The 22311-nt window shown below is 37.8% G+C and overlaps 1 protein-coding gene and 1 long non-coding RNA gene across 3 annotated transcripts in view; one reads left to right on the top strand and one right to left on the bottom strand.

The window, feature by feature from the left end:
• Nucleotides 1-2716: 2716 nt before the first annotated feature.
• The window catches only part of HAS2 (hyaluronan synthase 2), a 55652-nt gene continuing 36057 nt past the window's right edge, over nucleotides 2717-22311 (top strand). Inside the window, exons 1-2 of the mRNA XM_077847094.1 lie at nucleotides 2717-2940; nucleotides 3176-3349. The gene's annotated coding sequence lies outside the window, so the exon portion shown is untranslated. The remainder of the gene's footprint in view (nucleotides 2941-3175; nucleotides 3350-22311) is intronic.
• On the bottom strand, nucleotides 16012-20066 carry LOC144282863 (uncharacterized). Of its 2 annotated transcripts, none has more exons than XR_013351275.1 (2): nucleotides 19744-20066; nucleotides 16012-16444 (listed from the first exon to the last, which is right to left on the bottom strand). It is a non-coding gene; the product is annotated as an uncharacterized LOC144282863 (long non-coding RNA). The 2 variants fall into 2 exon arrangements; XR_013351276.1 differs by having other exon boundaries at nucleotides 19845-20066.

Here is a 22311-nt window from a genome sequence, read left to right as displayed (position 1 = left end):
CAGTACATTGTTATCCCAAATAAAATAGGGGTTCTGTTATTAAGAAGGGGAGACTGATACTGATTGGTTTTAGGCATTTTTTGCCACAGATTCAGTGTTACAGGTGTTCAGAGGGGAGGTCAGAGAGAGATTCCAAGAGGAAATGGTTTCTGTACCCATCCCAGTTTGGCCTGATTTAGAATTGCATCTGCACATTTCTGTCTTCCCACTGGACTGAGCCCTGAGACAGCAGGCATAGGCATTGTGTCTTCTGCATATTTGTTACCCCCAAGGGGAGTTTTTTTACACAGCAGATCCTCAATGTATTTTTGGAAAATTGAGATGAAGGTAAGGAAGTTTTTGAAGAGTAAGAGGGTAAGGTGTGTCAGTTTTACTAGAACTTTCACTATCTTTAATCTTCACACACACCCACAAAAATACCTTAGGCTTTATATCACAAAGGCAGCTTATATAAACAATTTTTTGGAACATTTATTCTCTGTAACCCTTAAAAGGTCATCTTACTTTTTACTCATCTCATTAAGCAGACCTTCCCCTCCTTCCCCTGCTCCTACTCTCACTCCTGCCTTGGAGGTCCAAACTTGGCCAGGAGCCTAACAGACAGGCCAACTTCAAAATCAGGTAAGATCATATGCTTGATGTAGGAAAGGAGCAGTGACTCAGAGGTGCAGAGACCATGACTTGCCATCCTTTCATTGAACACAGCTCTTGGAATAGGTATGACGATAAAACCAACATTTGGACACAGATCATTACCGTAACTGATTCTCACATGAATCACATTAGCTATTTCCGGATTTATGGGGTTATCTAAAGTTGAACATGACAACTGCTACTTTAGAGAGTCTAAAACCCAAACTAAGACAGATCTCGATGACCAGGGCAAATTTAAAAGCAGCTGCTAACACACTTTCTCTTATTCCATCTCATTTGTCTTAGCTGGTTTGAGATTACACACAGAAGGAATGTCTCTGTGAGATGACAGCTGATTTACCCAGAAACGAAACCTAAACTCTAACAGCTAGTTACCTTCCTGTTTGGTTTCTCATTCTGTTACTAAGAAATGCATGTTTCTATACATGTTAATAATGGCAAAGCGGATAGAAACTTGGCTGCCATATCTAGCCACTGGCTGAGCCTGGATCTGGCTGGAGACCTGGTCCAGCTTGAAGCGAGATTATTTCTTGACCTGAATTGGCTTTTCCCACTTTCCAATTCTGAGACAGCCTGATATAGGCATGCTGCCAGTTGCCTCAACTCCGACATCTGTGCATTATCAGTTGGGTGTGGAGGAGAGAAAGCAGACTGCACCCCCTTCAGATTCTGCCCAGGAGATACGGAGAGTCATGTTGGAATGCAGATTTCCAAGGATCCCTAAGATGTGCTCTTAAGTGCTCTTCAACAGATGAACTTCTTAGAACTTTTTCTTATCTCTTAGGGAAAAGAGATAATTTTCTCTGTTACATTTCCGGTTTTCACATGTGATGATTTGTGAAGAAGCTATAAAGCCATGAGGTCCAACTTACTGTTGGAGGACAGTAGTACTGTCAAACAGGGCAAATTGATAAGCCCATGAAGTTAGGGAACATAAAGATAACCAGGAACTTTCATTCTACTCTTGAGCCTAAGAAGCACTTTAAGCATAGCATCTCAATGAAGAGAGGAGAAAAACCACCTTTCCAAACAGGAAATTGCTCCTTTAGTTAGTTAAGTCTACAGAAATCTCAAAAATCCAGAACACCCAGTGGGTTGAGATGTTTGGTCCTGTGCACAATGGAACACAGGAAGCAAAGAGTCAAAATATCACAGAGCTGAGGGCACACCTTAGATTTCAAATCCAGCATTCTCATGTTCCAGATGGAAAAGCCCAGACCTAGAGAGGCGAAGTCAGCGACTTCAAACCTAAACCCAGTATAAAGATGTGCTCACAAATCTAACACCTATCTCAACGTTTCTGTAAACTCAATTGTTTTTTTGTCACCATTAGCAGAAATAAGACTGCATATTAACTAATTTATTTGCTTTTGACTGGAATTACATCAGCTTAGTGTGGTCCACTGGATTCTCATGCTAAAAGGAAATAATAATGTCTAATGAATGCAAGATGGCCTAATGGAAAGAGTATAAATTTAATCCTGGCTCTATTAATCTGTAGTAAATTGAACAAGCTCCTTAAACTCTCTGAGCCACAGTTTTTTTCATCTATAAAACAGAGAGAATTCTCACCCATAGGGTTAACAAAAAGATTTCAGATAGTGTATGGAAAGGATCCAGTATGGTGTTTGGCATTGTTTGTGTTCAATACATAGCAATTGTTATTATTGTTGTCATTAAGTAATAAGAAGACAAATTCCCGACTTGAAGGTGAGAGGGCAGCTCATTGAATCATATCTCTACAAAGTCAAATGACTCATTGCCAACTTTTACAGAGAAGCTTCTTTTATATATAAAACAAAACAAAACAAAACAAAACAAAACAAAAAAAACCTTAGCTTTTTCACCTGGCAGCTCATAGTCCACTTAAGCTCCTGATTCCCCCAAGGAAGTACCCCTCAAACCTTCTTGTCCTGAATTACACCGTGTTCTCAGATATACTTCCATCCCACGTACATTTGCTGTGTTCCGAATATTTCTGGGGTTGCCATGGTTTCTAATCCACAGTAGAATGTTTGAACTGAGAGGTTACCATTTAAGGTAGGGAAGAGGCAGGCATGGTCATGTCATACTTTTAGGGTATTCCATACAATGTGGTCTCAAATTACCAGTGGATCCTTGTATTTTCCTTAATTATAAAATGGGATCATTATACCTATTTCACAAGTTTGTTGTAGGAATTACATGGACAAATGCATGTTAAAATATGTAGTTTGCAATTTATCAGGTGTTTATTCTTTATCCCCCAGGCTGTCCCATCATGAACACAACAATCCTACTAGTCTGGTAAGTGAAACTGTCCTTGAAACACAGACCTCTTTTCCTCTTTCTTTCACTCTCCTCTCAAGTAGCTATCCCTCTCCTTCTTTTTAACCACTTAATTATATGTAATTGTAGCAAAGAATAAGGAAACTTTTATAAATGGCTTTTTATTATTTATTTATTTATTTGTTTGTTTGTTTATTTATTTATTTGTTTAAATGTTTGCTCCATCTAAACTAAGCTGCTGAAATCGTTTCAGGAACAAGAAGAGGTCCCAGGGAGCATGGACTGTGTTGCTTGGTCATGTATGTAACTCCAGACCTGAGCCAAGAGTCTGGCATATTGTGGGCACTCCATATGTGTCAGGAGTTGGCATGAGGCTCTAGAAGCTAAATTTGCAATCTTAATTTTTTTCGCTATCCTTGGACTTAAGGCAAGTCACTTAACCTTTGTTCTATTTTTTCATCTGGAAAGTGGAGATAACAGTAGCATTTTCCTCTGTATTCTGTTGAGGATAAAATGTAAAATTAAATGCTCAATATATTTTACCTATTTATTGACAGTTATAATTAAATAACTATTAAAATAGCACATGGAGATGAAATAACTGACAAAAAAATGCACAAATATTTTGATATTATTTAACTGTAGATCTTGAGTTAGATGAGCTAGGGCCTTGGGGACCTTTTCATTCTTTTATAAAAGGACACCCCCTTGGGATGCCTAGGTGGCTCAGTGGTTTGGCACCTGCCTTTGGCCTAGGGTGTGATATAGGAGTTCCTGGATTGAGTCCCATGTCGGGCTCTCTGCATGGGGCCTGCTTCTCCCTCGGCCTGTGTTTCTGCCTCTCTCTCTCTCTCTCTCTCTCTGTGTCTCTCATGAATAAATAAATAAAATCTTTAAAATAAAATTAAAACATAAATAAAATAAATAAAATAAACAAATAAAATAAAAGGACACCCCCACCAAATGACATTCTTCTTTGCACAAGGTGTCCTTCATGCGGCCATGACATTACCCTTGCTCATGTACTTCATTTCATTTTGAATACTTCTTCCTTCCCAACCCATAAAATTGTATCCTCCTTTCAAGATACAACCTTCATGCAGAGACCCACATGATGTCTTCTTGGATTCCCCCAGCAACTGCCTTCCATATCCCTCTTTCCCTTTCCTTCCAAATACAACAGGTCACAGGTCTTCCCATCCTCTGCTACTCCATGGCAACCCACCCACACCTCCCTCACAACATTGCATGGACTTGCCAGATTGGCTTCTCTGGCTTATCTCTATTAGATTAAGAACTCCTTGCCTGCAGGGTTGGCTTCATTTTTTATTTCCCTAAGTAGGGAACCTGGCAGGCCTCTGTCCCATTTGATGGGATCACATTGGATTGATTTAGTTGGAACTAACAGCCCTTTGTGAAATCATTTGCTCTGCCCCTTCTTACATTCTTGTTGATGATTTACTCTCATTACCTCTTACTGGAACTATATAGTCAGTTTAGTTTCTTGAGATGGGAAATTAAAACAACAAACAGGTTGAGTGGGCTGCCTTAAGGGTGATTATAAAGGATTTGAAAGCAGTACTGTAGAGACATGCAAATCAGCACCAAGAATCCACCCCACCTTATTCTCAGAGTTGTGTAGTTTCTAGTCTTTTCTTTTGGGAGGAATCAGCCTGATGCATTGAGCACAAGAGTTGGTCTAACAGCAAGCTGACTGGAATATGTGTGAACTCCCTAACTCTTTGGATGAGTTTAACTAAGTAAGTGTCTTCTGGGAGAGTCTAGCCTTATCCATAGGTTTGGCTTTGAAAACAAGGGAGAGGACAAGAAAGCTGTATTGTTCACATGTGTTTGAGCTTATTTAAGCTTTAAAGTTTTTTTTTAAGTGTTTTATAAAAGAGCTTTTAATAAGATAATCATTTTTTGTAAAAGCAGTACTTGAAAAGAAAATGCTTAATGATTAAGAGAAGCTTAGGAAGGGGTGCCTGCCTGGTGCAATTGGTGGAGCGTGTAACTCTTGATCTTGAGGTTGCGAGTTCAAGCTCCATGTTGGGTGTAGAGATTACTTTATAATTTTTTTTTAAAACATCAAAAAGAGCCTAGGAAAAAGACTCCTATTTCTACAAAATGTCTCTACATTAAAAATGTTTCAATGTACATTGGTATCATATTTTTAATTTTTTCCTTGAAGAACATTTTGAACTCTTCCTAATTTCTTAACTGTTCTTAAAACAATAACACCTTTATTCATCCCTTACAAAGTGGTATTTTAAAATTATATTAAAAATTCTCATAAAATATCTTTTACTTTGGGAAAATTATGACCCATATTAAAATCATGTAAATAATTATAAATGAATTCATCACACTTTGAAGATGCCAAAGGCTTTTCTTTTTAAGATTTTATTTATTTATTCATAAAAGACATAGAGAGTCAGAAGCATAGGCAGAGGGAGAAGCAGGCTCCTTGCGGGCAGCCCGATTAGGGACTTGATCCCAGGACCCCGGGATCAGGCCTTGAGTCAAGGCCTTGAGCTTCTGCTCAACCAGGTGCTCAATGCCACAGGTTTTTTTTTTTTTTTTTTTTTTTTTTTTTTTTTAAAGATTTATATATTTATTAGAGAGAGAGAGAGAGAGAGGCAGAGACACAGGAGGAGGGAGAAGCAGGCTCCATGCACCGGGAGCCCGACGTGGGATTCGATCCCGGGTCTCCAGGATCGCGCCCTGGGCCAAAGGCAGGCGCTAAACCGCTGAGCCACCCAGGGATCCCCTGCCACAGGTTTTCAAGGCAGGTGGACCACATGAGTCTGTGCCCCTTCCATCACTGTGGGTCCTTGGATATAATATCAGCCTCTCTAAGCTTCCAATTCTCTGGACAAATCTTGGTACGTTTCCCATCAGACTGATGTGTGGATTAAAGTACAAGATGATGTGGGAGGGCAGCCTGGATGGCTCAGCCGTTTACCTCTGCCTTCAGCCCAGGGCATGATCCTGGAGACCCAGGATCGAGTCACAAGTCGGATTCCCAGCATGGAGCCTCCTCCCTCTGCCTGTGTCTCTCATGAATAAATAAATAAAATCTAAAAAAAAAAAAAAAAAAATTGATGTGAGAAACCAAGGCAAAAGAAAACTTAAGTTTCCTTATTATCCACAGCCCACTGACAAGTCCTTGAAACAAGCAGAGAGACATTCCTCTCTGAACTCAGCAGCCTTGATGTTAATACTTTGCCAAGGGTAAAAGGCAATCTGGGCCCAACCCCAGGATCTTGTAAGTCTATTTTAACATATAAAATTTCCTTTGGAAACTACCTTTATCTCTACCCACTCTCCATCCCCCAAATACATGTTGGCAATCATTCCTCAAGCATACAGCCTACTGATATCTGAAAGGTCTCATGACTAAGGTTTTACTGAACAGTAATAAATGATCTTTTCCTAACAACAGCTAGCCTCCTCAAGGTCCTGGAAACTTTGTTTCCAAAATATCTGAGAGGCTTAGGCTTTCCCTAAACCCCTCTTAACTTGAAAGTATATAATGGGCCACTTCTCAAGACCCCAGGGCAACTCTTTCTGTCCTTGGGCCCTGTCCTCATTATTTAATAAAATCACCTTTTTGTACCAAAGACAACTCAATTTTCTCTTGGTCATTGGCTCCAGACCTCACCAACATTCCCAAACTACGTCAGAAAATGCACACAACATGTTTAGCATTAGGGGTGCCTGGGTGGGTCAGTTGGTTAAGCCTCTTAGGCTCAGGTCCTGGGAATCAAGCCCATCATCAAGACTCTCTGCCCGGTTAGGAGCCTGCTTCTTCTCCTCGCTTGTGCTCTCTCTCTCTCAAATAAAAATAAATAAATAAATAAATAAATAAATAACTTAAAAAATGCTCAGCAAAGTGCCTGACACCCACAAATGCACAATAAACATTTTTTTAATTGTTAAAAATTTACATTTGAACTTTGAATAATGTGGCAGTTAGGGGCACCTACCCCTTGCACAGCTGAAAATATGGGAATAACTTTTGACTCCTCAAAAACTTACCTACTAATACCTACTATTGACTGGAAGCCTTACCAATAACATAAACAGTCAACACACACTTTTTTTTTTTTTTTAGATTTTATTTATTTATTCATGAAAGACACACAGAGAGAGGCAGAGACATAGGCAGAGAGAGAAGCAGGCTCCATGCAGGAAGCCTCATGTGGGACTCGATCCTGGGACTGAGGAATCACAACTTGAGCCAAAGGCAGATGCTCAACTGCTGAGCCACCCAGGCATCCCAACACACACTTTATATATGTATTTTATACTTATATTCTTATAATCAAGTAAGCTAGAGAAAAGAAAATGTTATTATAAAAATCATAAGGAAAAGAAAATACATTTACAGTACTGTACTGTATTTATTGAAAAAATCCATGTATAAGCAGACCCTTGCAATTCAATCCCATGTTGTTCAAGGGTCAAATGTATACTAAATTTCTACCTGTTTCAGGCACCATACTCCAGCCTATGAGGCTATAAAGACAAGAAAAGGGTCCTGGCCTAACTTCCACTCTATTTAGAAGAAAGCAAGGACAGTGAAAAAATTAAAACAATCTTTGAACTACTGATAGCCAGGAAACAGGGAGCACTGGAGACGAATAAAAATCTTTATGTTTCAGAAACTCCAGCTGACCAAAACATTCTACTGTTGTGATGTAAAAGGCCAGAGAGGGGTGGTTGAGCGTCTGCCTTTGGCTCAGGGCGTGATCTGGGGATCCTGGGATCAAGTCCCACATCAGGCTCACCACAGGGAGCCTGCTTCTCCCTTTGCCTATGTCTGTGCCTCTCTCTCTCTCTCTCTCTCTCTCTATTTCTCTCAAATAAATAAATAAATAAAATTCTAAAAAGAAAAAAAAAAGAAAGAAAAGCAGAGCCTAGAGAATGTTAGCAATATTCATGATATTTAGAAATAGAGCTTGGTGTTTCAGAGAATGGGCTCTAGAGACAGAATGTCTGGGTTTGAATATTGCTTCCACGGCTTGCTTGCTCTGTGACTTTAGGCAAGTTGTTTAAACGTTCTGTGCTTTTATTATCTATGAAAAGGGAGATGATGATGATTTCTATGAGATAAGGTTGATATAAATATTTATTAGTTAGCATATGTAAAGTGCTAAGAGCAGTGCCTGATTCATCAGAAGTAATAAAGATTTTCCCACCCTTACCCAATATCTCACACCAGTTAACAAAACAGAGGGTCCAGGAATCAAGTCTCCTGGCCACACAAACAGTGCATCTAACACTGTAATAGAGTGCTTTAATTAACTATCAATACAAGCTCAAAGAGAGACACTGAGTCTACTATGTAATCTGTGCTGTGCTAAGCATCTTACTACCTTTTCTCTTTATGGCTCACAGTGATCCTATAAGGTATTTTCAGTCTACAGTACCTTCTCTGCAATTCCAAAATAAAAGAAATTCTGAGCACTCAAAATGCTTCATTATTCATTGGGTGACTTGACTTGAACTCCTTTGGAGGTAAAAATCTGACTTATATTGATATAAAACTATCTTTAGACATCATTGCATTTAGTACAAACATGAGTATGATTCGCTGGAGAAATTTAATATTTTTTTTTTATAATGGAGTGCTGTCTCACATCCCCTGAGGGTGTTAATATACATTACTAGGTTGTTAGATAATATATAGTATTTGCACTGCATTACCTTTTATTATTCAAAACTTCCAAATTGTATCTTTTTATAATGATAGAAATGTTTTATAACTTTATTGTAAGGACAGTTGTACAATTCTGTCAATTTATTAAAAAAAAAACAAATCATTGAATTGGTTGTGCCTGGCTGGCTCAGTCAGTGGAACATGTATGTGACTCTTAATCTTGAGGTTTTAAGTTCAAGCAGCACACTGGGTGTAGAGATTACTTAAAAATAAAATCTGAAAAAATATCATTGCATTGTGCATATAAAACAGATCAGTGTAGATAATATATAAATTATACCTTGGGATCCCTGCGTGGCGCAGCGGTTTGGCGCCTGCCTTTGGCCCAGGGCGTGATCCTGGAGACCCGGGATCGAATCCCACGTCGGGCTCCCGGTGCATGGAGCCTGCTTCTCCCTCTGCCTATGTCTCTGCCTCTCTCTCTCTCTCTGTGTGTGTGACTATCATAAATAAATAAAAATTTAAAAAAATAAAAATAAAATAAATTATACCTTAATAAAGCTATGTCCAAAATGCCATTACAAAAAGGAAAACATAGATCATTATTAGGAATAAGAAAATTAATTTAGGAACACCTGTAACAACTGATCATGGTGTTTGGTGTTTTAGACTAAAGTCGGATCTAGCTGATGAAAGTACTTGAGTGCTATCTACATAGGATTTGAATCTGTAATGACATGTGAGTGAGTACTGTAGCAGTTTTCACAAAAGAGAAAGGAAACTGCACACACACATACACACATGCACAATGGACTAAAGGGTAGTAAAAATAACGAAAAGTTAATGAAATCGAAGAATAAGTCCAAATACTGCCTCTTTTATCATTTTTTCTGAGCCACGCCATTCCATCAGAATTCATTTTCTCCCTCTGAGCTTCCATAGACTTTTCTGACTAGGGAAACTTATAATGTGTTCTGGTCTTCTGCATTTGTTATACAGAATTGTAAGCTCCTAGACAGCAAGGATAGTTCTGTTCATTTTTGTATTACTCATGGTGCATAAAAGAATGCTTAAATAGGAGTCTAGTTAATATCTGAATTATATTGAACCACTTCCTCAATAAAAGTTTATACATAAAGGGTTGCCTGGGTGCCTCGGTTGGTTAAGTGTCTGCCTTCTGCTCAGGTCATGATTCTGGGGTCCTGGGACAGAACCCACATTGGGCTCCCTGCCCAGTGGGCAGCCTGCTTCTCACTCTCCCTCTGTCCATCCCCCTGTTTGTGCTGTCTCCTCTCTCTCTCTCTCTGTCAAATAAATACGTAAAATCTTTTGAAAAAAATGTTTATACATAAAAAATTATATTTTGTTTCTAATTTCCAGAACATAGCTGATCTTGAGTTTTGATTAAGAGATTATGGGCCATTGTTACCACATCAGTTTTACAAAAACAAAAGGTTAAAGATGTTAAGTTACTTGTTCAAGATGACACAGTTGTTAAATGGTAGAGCTGGTATTCCAATCCATGTCTGGTAAACTTAGAACCCAAACCTTTATCTGTTTCTCCTGAAAAAAATTGTAACTATGGGTACAAAACTAACAAATAAGTAATCTTGATTTTTTAATAAAATCCCTAACATATCAATGTTATAGAAATTTAAATTTTTTCTTTTTTTAATTTAAAATTTTTCTAAGAGTTGAAGATTTTCTTTCTTTCTATTTTTTTTTTTTTTTTTTTTGGTTAGAACAGTAATCAACCTCCTTTCTTCTCTTCAGAACCTACAGACTCTATCTGAATACTAAAAACTACTGAGTCTTTATTCTTTTCTTTGTCTATTCTCTTCAAACTGTAAGCATTACTGAGCTAACCTCAACAGCCAGAATTAGATAAGATAGTACAGAAAAAAAAATAATAAAAACATTTATCACCAACTGGGTTTTCTTTTTCTTTTTTCTTTTTTTTTTTTTTTATCAAACTCTTTAACAAATTATCTCCCCAAGCACATCTTCTCATACAGTTGGGTCCCTTACCATGATGTGAGGCCACAGGATGAACTGTCAGATTTGAAAAGCAATAAATACAGTGCAGTCCCGTTTCCTGGGAAAGATCAAATGTTTTGAGTTTGACTTCCTCTCTATTCCTAAAAAACATTTCAGAAGGAAAAGACTGATGGATTCCTCATTGGCCTTTTTCCTTTGTATGTTTTGTTAGATTTTTTTTTTTTTTTTTATCCAGGCTGTGAAAAGTTGTTGTTCATTAATGAAACTCAGAAAGTAGTCAAGTCCCTTTGAAGTTTAAGACAGCATCTGTTCCACTGTCCAAAGAGAGTAGAGAAATTAACATCTCCATCACATGGGTTTCAATGTAATTCAAGTTATTACCACCCAGAAGTTGCAGGTGCAAGGATATAGCTAACTTTGTTTTATGAAACATATTCGTGTGTGTGCATCTGTGTGTGATGCTTGCATGCATGCACCCATGTGCAAAATAAGGACCAGGTCTCATATAATGAATATTTCAAAAGGTAAGTACAAATACATTCATATTAAGTTAAAATTGCTCTTTGGGTGGACTTTTCTCAGTTAGCTCTCAAAGCCATTTACAGTTCAGTCTATAATGATCTAGGTCTTGTAGGAAAAAAATCTAAATTTTCTAAAGAACAACTTAATTTTTTCAGTTGAGCTACTTGAAAGGGATACATTTAACAGTAAGAAATCAAATTTGAGCAGCATTTAGAGAATTCCTATCTCACTTGTCCTTCCCAATTAAGACTTAAGAAGTAGAGTATTAAAAAATTAAATAAATATTATATTTTAATTTAACTTTGTATATAAATGCACATTAATTTGTCAGTCTTTTGATGTATAGTTATGGCATTTTGGAGAAGAGAAAGAAGCATAAGTCAAATAATCCGTGCCATCTACCTTTTATGAGCTATATCAGTAATGCAACTTCTATAATTTCCAGTTTTGGTTTTCTTAGAATGAGAACTCTAGAAACATTTGGAACATGATCTCAATGCATAAACCTTCAATATTTTCAATAGTTTATCATCCATACCTAATTTCATAGCCATTATTTCAAACAATGTTAGTTTTTATACATCCATTTATTCCCCCTGATACACACAATGTTGTGTTCATTCAAGTATAATTCATTAAAATAATCACAGTGATCCCTGGGTGGCTCAGTGGTTTCGCTCCTGCCTTTGTCCCAGGGCGTGATCCTGGAGTCCTGGGATCGAGTCCTGCATCTGGCTCCCTGTGTGGAGACTGCTTCTTCTTCTGCCTGTGTCTCTGCCTCTCTCTCTCTCTCTGTCTCTCATGAATAAATAAATAAAATCTTAAAAAAAAATAATCACAATAATTGCCAAAAGTAGGGTATGCTTATACTTCTAAGAAGATAGAGAAAATATACTTTTCTTTATTTCTTCTATGAAGTACAACTAAAAACCTTGGAAATTATCTATAAGACAAACCAAAGAAGACCTTGAAAAGTCTGTTTCTGGAAAACAGAAATAATATGGACAGGGAAAAAAAAAAACAAAAAACAGAGCCCTAGCAACCTGCGGGACTATCACAAAAGATCTATTTGTGAAGAGGAAATGTTTATGGCAATTATAAAACGTGGAAGTTAAAGGGACATCAAGGGAGGTAAGGCTTTTTTACATTTCACTCAAGCTGATAAAATTTCAACTTCAGTATTCTGTGATAATTACATATATATATAATGTAGTATTTACAACCATTATAAAAGACATAAAGCAATAAACTGAAAGAACTACAAATGAATCAAAATGGAATTTAAAAAAAAGTTTAAGCAATCCATAGGAAGCAAAGAAAAAAAGAAAGAAGTGAAAGAACAAGAAGAAAAGAAAATTTCAAATGGTGAACTTTAAGCCTGAACATATCAATAATATTAGATGTAAATGGCTTAAATACACTAATTATAAGATACAGATAAGCAGAGTAGGTAAAAAACAAAAAACAAAACAAAACAAAACATGGTGCAAGTATATGCACTCTATAAGAAACTTACTTCCAATGTAATGACACAGGTAAGTTAAAAGTAAATAAGTGGAAAAAGATAAATCATATAAACTTTAAAAGAAAGTGGGGCACCTGGGTGAGTCAATCGGTGAAGCATATGTAACTCTGGATCTCAGTGGTGTCTATGAGCTCCACATTGAGTAGAGATTATTATTAAAAAAAAAAAAAAACCCTTAAAACAGTGAAAGAAAGCAGAAGTAGCTGTATTAATATCAGCTAAAGTAGATTTCAAAGCAATAAAAATTACCATTTACTAAGAGGCATATTACATAATGATAAAAAGATCAATCTAAAAAAAATTAATCCTAAATGTGCATGCATCAAACAACAGAGTTTCAAAATCTGTGAAGGAAAAAAAAAATAGAATTGAAAAGAGAAACAGACAAATTCACACTGTTAGAACCTTCCAATACCACTCTGCCAACAACTGGGAGAACCAAACAGAAAATCAGAAAAACAGTACCATTCACCAACACTATCAACCAACAGAATCTAATCAACATTTATAGAACACTCCCTTCACCAAAAATGGAATATATTCAAGTGTCCACAGAAGATATTGCTAGATGGACCATATCATGGGCCATAAAACAAATTTCAAAACATTTAAAAGAAATGAAATCATACAAAGTGTTTTCAGCCACAGTGGAATCAAACCAGAAATTGATAACAGAAAGGAAAGAAAATCACCAAACATGTGGAAACTAAACCACATACTTTTAAATAATCCATGGGTCAAAGAGGAACTTTCAAGGTAAATAAGAAAATATACCGAATGGAATGAAAATAAAAATATAGCACATCAAAGCATGTGGGGAGTAGTTAAAACAGTGTTGAGAGGGAAATTTATAGTTCTACATGCCTGCTTTAGAAACGAAAAAAAATATCTAAGTAAGTATGAGAGAAATTTTTTTAAAAATTCTTACATGTTAACTTAGATTCATTTACGTGTTCTTAAAATCCCACCGGTTACTAATTCTTTTTACTACTACTACTGATTTACAAATTTATATGCCTAAGAGACAAAAAAGGATATTATTAATATTGTTAATTGCCACAATAAATAACAAATAAAAAATATAGGAAAAATAGAAGAACCTTCAATTTTGCTACTAAATAGAATAAAGTTGCAACTGATACTAAATTGTTATCGTGGCTTTCCTTTGGTGTGTAAGCTACCATTTCCAAATTTCTATTAACTTTTTTCTTCCCTTTCTCTCTCTCTCTCTCTCTTTTTTTTTTTTTTTTTTTTTTTGTGGCTTGTCTTTTTGGTGTGTTGAAAATGTGTTTAGAGAAAAAAATGGTAGAGTTCTGTGTGTGTTTGTATGTGTGTGTGTGATAGCCAAAATGGAAATCTGGCTTTTTATCCAAGTAAACTTAATATATTTAGTCTCCTATATTGCCTTTATAATTGGACTTTAAAAAACATAGTTGGACTTATCTTTATCTCTGGTTTCATATGTTCTATTCATCATCCAATTATATCTGTGAAAATAAAAGACCTATTTTTATTACATCGATGTTTTAAAAAGTTTTCATTAAATCCAGTTGATTCTTTTTTAAAATAAACTCTATACCTAACATGAGGCTTGAACTCATGACCCCAAGATGAAGCACCAGAAGTTCTACCAACTGAACCAGCTAGGTGCCCCAGAAAAATGACATTTTAGATTTGTGCATTTTGCATACTTCACATTGGTGGTTATATATGGAATTAATTTATGATCAGAAAATCTGTTGATAAATACTAAGAATCTGAACAATGGACTGGTAGGTGAGTTACAGAGGGGAGATCAGGTTTGAGAAATGCATAGAGGACAAATGTATAGAATTATAACAACTTGAATGTTAATTCAATTTGGAAAGTGGTAGACAAAAAATCACTTCGGCAACTCTAGCTGGGAGAACTTACCAGAGGGCGTCACTGTACAACATAAAAAAGTATGCAGTACATTTGCACCAAAAGTGCCATTGCTCTCCCAATAGGTCCTGCCCCTTAGGAGGGGCCCTCCCTCCGGGAGGATTATACTTTCCACTCATTTGATGTCAGCTTTGTCCATGTGACTTGCTTAGACCAATGAGTTATGAGCAAAGGCGCTTCTAAGCAGAATCCAGCCTCCTCTGCAACCTTCTCTTTTTCCTTTGAACGTCCCAGGGAGGAGCTGTTCTCTCAGCCTAGACACCAGAATAAAAAGGCATGAAGCAGAGCCTCAGTCAATCACACAAAGACAGTGAGAAATAAACCTTTGCTTTCCTAAATCACTGTGATTTGGGGTCGTTTTTTTGTTTTTTTTGGTTTTTTTTTTTTTGTGCTGTCGCATAACTTAATCTCAGCTGACTGATCTATGCAAATGAGTTTTCTTATTATCTGGTCTGAGCTCGTTATCTCTATCGGCTGTAAGTATTGACACCACTTTTGCACCTAGACTCGACTTGCATGAATGGTGTGATATATATTAAGTGAATAAGGGTTTAGAATATTTGAAATCGGGACTGCCTAGTAAATTCTCCCTCTATAGTCACTTTTTTTTTTTTTTTAAGATTTTATTTATTTATTTATGAGACACACACAGAGAGAAGCAGAGACACAGGCAGAGGAAGAAGCAGGCTCCATGCAGGAAGCTGGATGTGGGACTCCATCTGGGGACTCCCAGATCATGCTCTGAACCAAAGGCAGACGCTCAACCACTGAGCCACCCAGGCGTCCCTATGGTCACTTTACCTAAAGAATGTGGATGCATGTGTAGGTGGGAAGAAAGAATTTATATAGATCTGAATGCATTATATATATATATTATATATATATAATGTTTATATTGTTATATAAATTCATATTATATATTACATATTTATTTCGACTTGATATTATTTTTATAGCCACAGAAAACATTTTTATGTTAGACTCTATGAAGAATAGGAATTTTTGTGAAAGTTAGAATAAGGATGATTTATGCCAATTTGTTAAAACAACTATTTTTAAACCACAATTATTTCCTCTAAGGATCCAAATGTCACTATTTCCCCCCAAAATAAAAACTCTTAGCCTTTTAGATTAGAGCCCATATTTCAAAATATAAATGGGAGTATTTGGAGAGAGATAAAAGAACAAAGAATCTTTGAAGACTGATTTAATCTTACTTGGGTCAGTTACTGTGGATGTTTGGGGATGATTAAAATTTCATCTATCAAAATAAAAATAAGCCAATGACAGTTATTGTTAAAGAATAATATTTTGTAGAAGATATCAGCATTAGACTCCCTTTGTCTTTGCTCCTTCCCTCCTTTTATAGGAATATGTATATTTTTAGGATCTAACACGTACCAGGCAGTGTGCTAGATGCTAGGGATTAATCAAAGAATAGGATAGAATCCGTCCCTTCCTAAAATGAATTACATGTTTTTACTTAAAAACTACCGCCTACTTAGGCAGCACACATTCCTGCCTTATCTTAACAAGTGACAGGATTTTCAGCAAACTTGCCATCTTCACCAACTGGAAAAAGCAAAGTCACCCTCAGGTGTAGCTGGTCTGTTGGAGGCACTGAAGAAACAGAAGATCGTTTCTTCTTCCAATTTGTATCTTTCCATTGGCAAAAGGAGAGACCACCTGCAGAGTGATTCTAAGAAGCCAATGCCTGTGGCAGAGTTCTTCATTAAGATGAAATGGTGGAAAACCATCATTTGGTTAAAAAGCAAAGTGGTGGATTTGAGAAAACACGAGACTGGAGGAAAAACATAGTGTGGGGCTCCTTCCGCAAGGCAGGTCACCTTGGGCAAATCATTTCTTCCATCCTACTTCAGGTTCTTCACCTGCAAAATAGAGGCAGTGACATCAGCTTTATCTTTTCAGAGCATCCTTGGGAATAGCAAATAAACACAAGTAGTGGGGGCGCCTGGGTGGTTCAGTCCGTTGAGCTTCTGACTCTTGTTTTGGCTCAGGTCTTGATCTCAGGGTCATGAGACAGAGCCCCGTGTGGGCTCCCCTCTCAGTGGGGAGTCTGCCCCTAGGCCCACTGGTGTTTTTGCTCTCCCCCTCTCTCTCAAATAATCTTAAAAAACAAACAAATAAACAAAAACATAGGTAAGGAAGTGTGTCACTGCACATGTATCTAGTTCTTTTGATTTTAAACTTTATTATCTCCTTTTTTTTCTCTTGAAGTTTTTGTCGATGTAAATAAGTAGCATAAATCCAGATTGGCTCCTCCCAGAACATCCAATTAGAGTACTGCATTAGGTCAGGTATATACATAGATATTAAGTAGCCAATCACTAACGAATTAATGAATTTACTTATGTAGCCCATATTGATTTACTATCTATTTATTATAAGACTTCACATCAGGTGCTCCAAGAGATACAAAAGTGAATGGCACTTTTTTTTTTTTTTTAAGTTTTTATTTATTTATTCAGGAGAGACACAGAGAGAGAGGGAGAGACACAGGCAGAGGGAGAAGCAGGCTCCCCACGGGGAGCTCGATGTGGGGCTCGATCCCGGGTCTCCAGGATTGCACCCTGGGCCAAAGGCAGGCGCCAAACCTCTGAGCCACCCAGGGATCCCTGAATGGCACTTTTGTATCACTTTTCATGCTCTGACATGAAAGAATCTCTAGTTTTAAGAATTTATCCCAAGGGGATAATTGTACATGATTGGATCTTGTATGAATTGTACAATACCATGTCTTATAATATTTTTTATAATAGATAACAGAGAATAAAATAAAGAAAACAATGAAGCAAGAGAGATCAATTAAATAAATTGTAAAGTATTGCCAGCGTAGAATAATAAGCAGTTATTTAAAAAGACTAATGTAGATCTCTTTATCAATCAAAAAGAAAAGGTACAAAGATAAATGTTCTTCTTGCATAACTTCTATACATCGATCCATGAGTCTATATGAAAAAATTGGCAACATTTCTGAGTTTGTAGCCTCTTAAGCCATCTATTGTGGTATGATTCATTTACAACAAATAAGCATAATTTCTACAAAGACAATAAAGATATTTTCAAAGAACTGAAAGAAAGTGAGTGGCAGAGGACTAGTCCTCAACACCTCACAACCAAAACTAGTCTAAACATACAACTAGAGACTTAGTAAGGGATAAGTCTGATGGAAAGAATAGTGTGGAGTCTCCTAAAGGATAAGGAGAGATGAATAAGAATATCAAGCCAGGCAGAAACAGAAAAAGTATTTTAGGCAGAAAGGAGAAATAGAGTAAGTTACTGAGATGGAAACATGATCTAACTTGTTTACCGTGGGTACACTGGTGTTAAAGAACAAAAAACAATAAGTAAATATAAAGATCTAATTTTTTTAAAAGATTTTATTTATTTCTTCATGAGAGACACAGAGAGAGAGAGAGGCAGAGACACAGGCAGAGGGAGAAGCAGGCTCCCTGTGGGGAGCCTGAATGTGGGGCTCTATCCCAGGACTCCGGAATCACTACCTGAGCCAAAGGCAGTTACTCAGCCACTGAGCCACCCAGGTGCCCCCAAGACCAATTGGTTCTATTAAGTGATTCATGAATCAGGGAGCAGCATCCATCTAGCAAGCAGAGGGGAGTTCTGAGGAGGTGTACAAAAGGTTTTTATAGGAAAGAGGTTGGGGTGAGAAGTTACCAGAGAAAGAAAGGATTGTTCCAGGCATGGTCACATTCCCCTGGGGAGAAGGGCAGGGGATCTTATTAGGTAGTTTACCTCATTTTGGGGGGGATAGAGAGGGACAATATGATAGATTACCTCATTGGTGCTGATCAGATAATTCCTGACTGACTCATCAAGAATTACATTTCTGGGGGAAGTCGAAATTGCAATTAGGTTGGGTATTAAGCCCAGGTTTGGTAACTTGGCTTAGGTGAAACCATTTTTTTTTTTTTTTAAGATTTTATTTATTTATTCATGAGAGACACAGAGAGAGAGAGAGAGGCAGAGACACAGGCAGAGGGAGAAGCAGGCTCCATGCAGGGAGCCCAACATGGGACTCTATCCCAGGTCTCCAGGATCAGGCCCTGGGCTGAAGGTGGCACTAGATCACTGAGTCACCTGGGCTGCCCAGGTGACACCATTTTGACCTGCAGTTTTCTTTTTAACACTGTAGATGGAAAAGTTGGCTATCAAGTTGGAAAGTCTAAGGCCAGATCAGACTAAGAATTTGGACTTTTGCTGAGTTGACAATGACAGTGGTGATATTTTAGGAGAATGATATATATACTCAGATTGCATGGTGGAAATTTTAGTCTTGTATCGATGGCAAGACTGGTATGGCTCCTGGCAGTACCACCCTTAGATCCAAGCATGAAAGGCCTTATTTCTGAGCCAATTTCCAGGGCTAGCAGAATCTTCTAACCTCAGTCTGAAGGGCAGGGGTCCAAAGAATAGTACAGTGGAGCCTGATGTCGGGAACTGTGGATGTACTTGGATGTGTAAGCTGAGATTCAATGCATATTCAAATGCACTGTGACCAAAAAAAAAAAAAAAAGCACTGTGACCAGCTAGACCCCAACACCTGACATTTACTGCTCACCTGTTTGTACTCACGTTTGTCCCACATTTTTCCTTAAGCTCTTCTTGCCAGCTTACCTCTTAACTCGGGCAAATGAAACCTGAAACCACCCCTCGGGTGATGGTGACTGTCCTGACAAGATCTCCAGCCCACCCAGACCTTCTGAGCTATACCACAGTAGGGCCTGTGCAGACAGACCATGGAGTGACATGTGAAATGACCCACCATTACCTTCACCTCATTATATTACTAAAATCTCCACCCAAGGAGAAGCCTCAGCCTCATTTACATAATACACAATGTATATGTAGGCATGTTTTCTTTTTTTTTTTAAAAGATTTTATTTATTTATTCATGATAGAGAGAGAGAGAGAGAGGCAGAGGGAGAAGCAGGCTCCATGCCAGGAGCCTGATGAGGGACTCAATCCCGGGTCCCCAGGATCGCGCCCTTGGTCAAAGGCAGGCACCAAACCGCTGCGCCACCCAGGGATCCCCCTAGGCATGTTTTCTTAAGGTGTATGTGCGACCCTATGCCTGCCTCTTCGTACAATGACAAGGCTTCCCTGTCTAAAAACTCATCCTAACCCTAAACAAAAGGAACTCACTCACCCTCTCTTGGGGAGGAATGCCTTTGGAAGCTCTTCTGTGATCTCCTTATTTGCTGCAAATAAAAGTCTTTGTACAACAGTCACCCTAGTGCAATTTCTCACCAAAGAATGAACTCACGAACTCCTGTCGGTCCGGTTACCCATCACATTAGAGGATGAAGCTGGAAGTGGGAAAGAAAGAAGTCAGTTCGATTGATAAATATTAGGCATTTAGATATACTTAGTACTCTTGGGCTGAGTCCTGCAAATGCTAGTGGCAAGACTGTAGAATAGCCCATAGGAGATAATCAATACACTTTTGGAGAACGGATACTTGGCAACAATGAACACAGTAACTCAAGCTGAGGAGTGATGACAGAGAGTAGATCAAATTGGCCAGAATTTCCAAAAGATAAACTCTCCTGCGATACTTCCAATTCACTATAGTTAGTTACACATCATAAATTTCGCTATTTGGAAGACGGTTGGGAGGCCATGTTTGAGTTATTATATTTAGAAATATTTTTAAAATTTTATTTAGAAATTTAAATTTAATAAAGATGCAAGAAAATAGCAAATGTATCCCTTTTCTTTGCTCTAAAAGCAGAAGCGTAAATATTTATCTCAGTTAACCATTTATTTGTGGACACTCCCACCAAAGAAACTTGCCAGGAGCCCAGGCATAAAAATCCTTGATTCAATTAGCCCTGAATCACTGACTCATTGTGTGTGACCTGGGGCAAGTCACTTGACCTCTCAGCACCACAGAACATTCAGCTGGAAACATAGGTGTAAAGCAAGGGTGTGCTGAAAACCAGATGCCCCATCTAAACTGGCTTCCTTTGGTAAATATATCATGGAAGAAAAAGAACATTCAATTCTTTCAAATAAGTATTTTAAATTTGGCTTTTAATTCTCAAACATGGGCTTCTTATAATATGGGTGGATTTGGTGAATACTTACATAGCAAATTCTTTATGAACTGCATACTTACTGCTGGTACTCAGTACCTTAAAAGGATTTTCTTGGAATTTTTTTTTTTTAAGATTTTATTTACTTATTCATGAGAGACACACACAGAGAGGCAGAGACACAGGCAGAGGGAGAATGTGGGACTTGACCCCAGGACCCCGGGGTCATGACCTGAGCCCAAGGCAGATGCTCAACCACAGAGCCAGCCAGGTGTCCCTTTTTCAGGAATTTAAAACCAAATTTACAGCTTTTAAAATCTTCAAGATTTGACCAGTTTTTAAATGTTTTGAATTCCGAGCAAATAGGGAGTCTGGGTGGCTCAGTCGGTTAAGCATCTGCCCTTGGCTCAGGTCATGATTCAAGGGCCTTCATTTGGACTGAGTCCCCACTAGGGCTCCCTGCTCAGCGGGGCGCCTGCTTTTCCCCTTCCCCTCCCCCTGCTTGTGTGCGTGCTCTCTCTCTCTCTTAAATAAGTAAATAAAATCTTAAAAAAAAAAGTGAATTCTGAGCAAATCCAGGAATATACAGGAGCAGGAAGCATAACAACGAGGGAATAAGTTCTTGGGTGCTGCTCTTTCAACCTAATAGTGTTTTCAGTGACAACAGTAATTATAGTTAAAATTGCTTGCTCACTCAGAGTTTAAGATGGATAATTTTATTTACTTTCCCCATGAACTTCTAAGGTCCAATTTTACTACAATGCCTGTTTTACATAGAGAGAAACTGAGGCATAGAGAGATTAAGCAATTTGCCCAGACTATACAGTTTTTCCCCAAACAGGTAGGGTGAGTTTAGAGCTCTCACTTTTCTACTTGATATCGCCTCACTTGTGGTAGAAATCACTGGATTCAGATGCAAGCAGATACCGTATTGACTGTATAAACCTCATCAATACAAAGATGCTGTCATTATAAAGAGAAATTCGTTCAATTCACAATTCAGTTGTATTCTGCAAAAGAGGCATTTCTATTTTTTTGTTATCCAAGTAGAGTTAGGGACAAAAATCGAATCTTAAAGAGCAATGTGTAAAAAGCCCAGGAAATGATCTCTTCATCTACAACATCCCGAAAGCAGAAGTTGCCAAGCATCAGAGGGCATAACAATAACCTGGGCAATTTTTCAAAATAGGCATGTTCCCAGGACTTGCTGCTATAGATTCTGATGAAGTAGGTCTGGAGTCTGGGCATAGAATCTGTGTTTTTTAAAAGCAGCTTGGTAACTGCAGTGGAGGCCACCCTCAGTCCACGCTTTCAGAGGGTTTTAACATTTCTTTTCACCCCAGACTCTGGGAGACACTGGGCTTTTCAAAACAAACAATAAGGCTACTTCCCAAATTGCTTAATTAGAAGCTTGACAAATTCGGTGCGAACAAACACCAGGTGCTATTTGCAAGAGGTGAGTCAGGACCCAAATCAAAATGTGTCCTGGTTCTTGGCTTTGGCATAATACATAGATGGAACCACGGCCTACTAAGTTCTCAAAGCCACAGAGATCTGGGTGCCCTCTGAAACTGTAAAATACTAGAAAAATATTGCTATGGGGAAGAATATTTGCATAATTCAGAAAAATATAGTTCTTTCGAATAGCTTCACAGTTACTTGGTTTTACTCCCAAAATT

This window comes from Canis aureus, chromosome 14 (genome assembly GCF_053574225.1).
Source record: "Canis aureus isolate CA01 chromosome 14, VMU_Caureus_v.1.0, whole genome shotgun sequence".
Lineage (NCBI taxonomy): Eukaryota > Metazoa > Chordata > Mammalia > Carnivora > Canidae > Canis > Canis aureus.
Note: the sequence above shows the minus strand (reverse complement) of the source record. Positions and strands in the feature narration are given on the sequence as shown.